Source organism: Podarcis gaigeae (assembly GCF_964106915.1).
Source record: "Podarcis gaigeae genome assembly, chromosome: 8".
NCBI classification, from domain to species: domain Eukaryota; kingdom Metazoa; phylum Chordata; class Lepidosauria; order Squamata; family Lacertidae; genus Podarcis; species Podarcis gaigeae.
Window position 1 is genome coordinate 40,217,416 of NC_139684.1, and position 5,894 is coordinate 40,223,309.

The window sequence follows — 5,894 nt, forward strand, 5'->3', positions numbered from 1 at the left end:
CTTGCAGTGCTTTCAGGACCAACGACACATAGTCTCATATGGTAGCGCCGCTTACTCACCTGGCAGCCACATTCTGCAGTAGCTTCAGGCTCTGGACTGTTTTCAAGGACAACCCCACGTACAGCTCATTACAGTAGTCCAGGTGGGAGGCCACTAGGGCATGGGCAACTGAGCTTAATATCCTGATTCAGGAACAGTTGTAGCTGGTGAACCAGCCTAAGCTGGACATAAGCAGAGAAGACACTTCAGTGACAAGCTGAAATCCAGGAGTCCTCCCAGGCTACAAACCTGTTCTCCCCCCCTTCTTTTTGTCAGATACCATTATTACATTTTAACAATTCAATGGACAAAGGAATGCTTCAGATTAATAACGACAGGTAAGTTGTGTCAGCACAAACATGAAAGCACAAAAAGGAACAAAGACTTTGACTTCATGACCAGGAACCAGGTGTTTTATATTATATATTCACAGTTTCAAATTCCCCCTGAACAGAGAGGAATGAGGATGCGGTGGAGTGAGAGATTTGTTGACGTAACTAGTAAAGGGGAACGCAATCATGTCAGACCTGTTTGACATCTCCTTTTACCACCCTATGATGGTAAGTAAGGTTGCTCAGAAAGAGCAAGGTGGTCCCATACTGAAGTGCACCACCACCACCCCTCTTTAGAAGGTCCTTGGGAGGTTTTCCAATGAGCAGCTATCTCTAGATGTGTCTTCAAGGAGAGGAAGTCTTTGTGATGCAGAAAAGGGTTGTCTTCACTTTCAGAGGCTAGCAATGCCACTGCAGGTCAAAGAGGCTGGGTTTTTTTGGGTGGTTATGTCAGAGGCCAAGGTGAACACCCAGGAAAACATCCTCACCATCATCATTTATTTGTATGCTGCCTTTCCATAGTAACCTAGGCTCAAGGCAGCTAACAACATGAAAAAGAAAATGCATAATTGAATGAAAATATAACAAAAATTAGACAATAAGTTAATGAGAGCATCTCATTAAGAAATATTTGGTAAAGTTAAACAAACCCCTTATAATTCAGCAGGCTATATAACAACAAATATAGCAACAAAACACAAAAACATAAACAGCAAAACAGCAAAAATAATATGCTAACAAAATTAAATCCTGACCCCACACTAAGCACCAGCCCACTCTGAATGAAGCCTGTGAATTAAAGAACATTCCAACCACATGTAGAAAAGGGTGCCATGACTTCTGCACACCCTCCAACTGTGGGGAAGCCGTGCTTAGCATATTTGAAAGCAGAACCAGAGCCCAGTGCCAGCACAGGAGCACCTTTAAGGATGCTTCCTGAATTCTAATAGCAAAGACTGTTTTCAATGGAGGATGAGACCAGATCTTTTTCCATAGCTCATAATCAAATCCAGTGTTTAAGTCCCCCACCCTTGCCAGTTTCAGACTACTTCTGTCCCCCATCCTGTAACCAGTGGCAAATAAGAGAAGCCACACCTTTCAAGGAAGGAATAGATTGATTGCAAAAATGTTCGTTCGATGTCAAAGACTGCATACCAGTTTTTGTCTTATTATGTCTGTCAATTTGGTTAAAAGGTGAAGGGGAAAAAGAATGGGAGTGCCTAAATGAATACCTCAAAAGTCAAGGTTCGAGGACAGAAATCTGGCTGAATCTGGAATAACCTTGTGAAGTGAAAGGATAAGAAAGAGGAATTTATATCTAGATGTTAGGATAGAGATGATAAGGAAAATAGGAATACAGGAAGACACAATGAGAGATAAAGGAGGTGCTGTGGGATTGGTGGAAGTCAATGTCCTGTTGTTGTTGTTGTTTTAGTGTTTATAGTCTTAACTTGTAAGATATGGATTTGTGGTTTTTGTTTTTTTAGTTGTTGTTGCTTTCTTTAGTTTTCGAATGTTAGTTTTTGTGTGTTGTATATTGTTATTTTTCGTGTTGTTGTGTGGAAAATACTAATAAAATTTATTATTATTATTTTTTAAAAAAGACTGCGTACCAGATCACCTCTGTGTGCAACCTGGGCAGCCATTGCTTTTATTTGCGCAATTTCACCTTTAAACCTTGCAATATAGTTTAGAACAAGTGATTTTGAAAGCCTTTATAAAAAAAGTTCCAAAGTCAGAGTAACCCCTCCCCTAGTCCTCCCATCCCTGGAACTGCTTCTCTTTATCAGGATGACAAAACTCTTTATGATCCAGGAATGGAGCAAAGAGGAAATGTTCCTTCCTGGTGGCAATTTTTTTCCAAATTTGTAAGGATTCATGCACAGGAGGGAGTTAGAAATCTTGTGAATCATTGTCTATGAGGGATTTAGAAATGGCAGGAATTTAATTGTGGGGATAGGATGGAGTGTTTCAAGGTGAACCCAAGAAAGGCACATGGAATCCTTAATAAAAGGTACTAATCACTTCAGCTGAAAAGCAATACCTTAGATTGGGAGAAATTTTGGTAGAACTGACATCTTCACAGCCATGATGCAGCACAGCATTGCTCTAAGGAGCTCCTTTTGCTATAAAGCTGGTCATGGTTTTCCCTTTGAAGTTAACCTGCGCAGTTGGGCAGACACTTCCCCCCAAATGATGGAACCCTCTGTAACCCATAGCAAAATCTGAATGAGTGGAAATTCATTAAATCTCTGAGGTGGGAAGCTTTAAAGTCTATGAACCTGCTGCTTCAGAGGAAGGGCTGCCCCTCCCAGATCACACACCCAATTCTCAGACCTGGGAACCACCCACCCATGACACTTTTTCTTAACATGACTCAGTGTCAGTTTATTGGCCTTCATCCAGTCCATCACTACTTCCAGGCACCTGTGCAGCACCTTCACTGCCTCTCCTGATTGTGACAGAGTGGGGAGAGCAAGGAAGCGCTTGTGTGTCATCAGCATACAGAAGACACTGTACTCCAAATCGCTGGATGACAGCTCCCAAGGGTAATCCTCCCACCTCCTTGCTGTCACTCCAGAAGAACACAATGGCCAACTGTGTCAAAAGCCTCTAAGAGGTCAAGGAGAACCAACAGGGTCACAGTCTCCCAGTTTCTCTCCTGATAAAGGGTGACTAAGGCTGTTTAAGTGCCCAAACAGGGCCTGAAACCAGACTGGAATGGATCCAGATACCGGTAATCTGTTTTTTCCAGGTATACCTGCAGCTGCCAGGCCAGCACCCTCTTGATCATGTTGCCCAGGGGAGGAAATATTAGAGAGAGGATGGTCATTTTTTGAAAACTCTGGATTCAGGCAGGAGATCTTCATAATGAGGCATTGGCCCATCCAGTCAGTCCCTTCAGCTGTAATGAGCAGAGATCAAGAGACGGTGGATTCAGCCTCATCGCTGCATGCTGTCTAAATCCTCAGTCTGTAAAAAAAGAAACCAATTCCACAAGCTGTGATTCAGTGGTGCTCCAGGGGCCTCCAACAAGCCCAAACCAATTGTGGCATCGAAAACAGTATTAATGTCACACATATTACCTCAGGCTTTCCTGTTTGCTTGCAGCGGGAGTCTTATTATTCAGCATATTTTCTCCCCCCCCCAAAATAAGATAAAAGGTTTTATTCTTTTGTTTTCTTTATGGCTGCAAACATACAATTTTAATCACACACCTAAACAAAGTAGAGGGTTGTTGTTGTGTTTTTGGGCTGTTTTTGCTTTAAAATATTATCAGTGAAATATGCTGGAAGAAGAACAAAGGAAGGGACAGTTCAATTACACTAAAATATTAAAATGTAAGCATTCACATTTTATTTTATTTATTATTGCATTTATATTTCAACTTTCCTCCAACAGCTCAAGACAGTGGGGTATATTGTTATCCCCCTCCACTCTTTATCCCCAAAACAACCCTGCGAGGTAAGTTAGGCTCAGAGACACTGGCCTAAAATGCCATAAAATAAAATCTTGTTTCCCATGACCTAGTTAAGAAATGGGAGACCTGTGGTCCTCAAGACATTGCTAGGCTCCTGTTCCCACCATCTCTGATCACTGGCTATGCTGCCTAATGCTGATGGGAACTGGAGTCCAACAGAGAATCTGGAGGGCCACAGGTTCTTCATCCCAGTCTTGGTCCGACATTCTGACGAGATAAAACGAACATGAGATAAAACTACTTCTACAACCATCTAAAAACAATTATAATACAGCCACAGACTGGGAAAGAACTCTGCTCAAAAGTCTTGCTGAAAAAGGAAGATCTTCTGCGAGAGTCGAAAAGGCAACAGACAATGGCCAGTCAAATATTTAATGGGAGGCAGCAGTGGGCCTACATTTTGGGGACCTTGAAGCTGGAACTGTTATGGGGGCTCATTTGCAACCAGGAACAAAGTCTGCGTAACTACTGTTAGCCTCTTCAACTGAGTTGTTTACAACAACCTTTATAACATCTGGGCTACTGCCTCTCAAACTTTGGGATTGTTGAAAGATATATAACAAAAATTAATCAATTTGAGCCATGTGACTCAAATTGGGTCTACTAAATTCCTTTTTTAAAAGCAATGTGGACTTAGGTAGTTTCTGAGGCTCCTCTGGGGTTAGGGGCCCTGAAGATTAAGTTTCATTACTTCCATAGTAAGTAAAAGGAAAGGAAAGGACCCCTGGACAGTTAAATCCAGTCAAAGGCAACTATGGGGTATGGCACTCATCTCGTTTCAGGCCAAGGGAGCTGGCATTTGTCCACAGACAGCTTTCCAGGTCATGTGGCCAGCATGACTAAACCACTAATGGCACAATGGGACACCATGACGAGTGCCAGAGAGCACAGAAACACTGTTTACCTTCCTGCCACAGTGGTACCTATTTATCTACTCACACTTTCAAACTGCTAGGTTGGCAGAAGCTGGGACCGAGCAATGGGAGCTCACCACCGGAGCGTGGATTCGAACCGCTGAGCTTCTGATCGGCAGGCCCAAGAGGCTCAGTGGTTTAGAACTCAGCGCCACCCGCTCCTTTCCATAGTATAGATCTGCCTTGATGGGAGGAAGTTCTGAAACCCACCTTCAAGATAAGGTGGGAACTCCTGTCAAACCGTGCTTACCATACCTATCTCATTAAGTTGGTGCAGACAGATGCCATGGTCCATGGTATCAAAAGCTGCTGAGAGATTGAGGAAGAACTCTCCCTGTCCTTCTCTCAATAAAGGGAGAAGGTGATTCAGAGTCATAGTCAGGCCTGAACCCAGACTGATTCTGGGTGAGATTGTGTGAAGCTAGTACAGTAATATGACAAGTTGACTATTTTCCCCCATTCTCATGGCATCTCTATATCAGTGAAAAAGGCAGCAAGCAACAGAAAGGCCACTTCATGCCTTTAAATTATGATGTGGCTTTTTCTTGTAGATTGTGGGCATAATTAACAGAATTGCCTCCACCTCCACTTCCGCTTCTCTGACCTGCATTTCTGCAACCACAAGCCTTATATTTGTGCACACTTAGCAAACTGTTCCTTTTGAAAATGGAGTTCACGACTCTCTTGTGGTCTTCAATTTCACATTGAGGGGAAACAGACCAGGGGTGTGTGGGTGTGCATAGGTGAAGTGCTACTTGCAGCAGTTTTGGCCCTTACTTGGACTTGGACTTTTTACAAGCTCCCCCCCCCCCCAAGGAATTTGATATATAGCAGTCAATCATGCAAACTCTGTGATACAGCATATAATGCAAATTATGTGTTTGTGTGCATGTTTGCACAACACTTGGCAGTTAAATACCCAATCCAACAATGTCAATTTCATGGAAATAGATCAAGGCACCGGGATTGAAAGTTGCTCACTGGGGCAAGATGGTCTGAGCCTATTACACAGATCCTGTCCTGACTGCACTGGCTGCCAATTAGCTTCTGGGTCCAATTCCAAGTGCTGGTTTGGACCTATAAAGCCTTAAATGGCTCAGGACCACTATATCTCAAGGACTGCCTCTC

The 5,894-nt window shown here is 43.0% G+C and overlaps 1 long non-coding RNA gene across 1 annotated transcript; it reads left to right on the plus strand.

The window, feature by feature from the left end:
- Positions 1 to 313: 313 nt before the first annotated feature.
- Positions 314 to 3,837, plus strand: LOC310851950. Its single transcript, XR_014567928.1, has 3 exons — positions 314 to 377; positions 494 to 599; positions 3,774 to 3,837. It is a non-coding gene; the product is annotated as an uncharacterized lncRNA (long non-coding RNA).
- The last annotated feature ends 2,057 nt before the right edge of the window (positions 3,838 to 5,894 follow it).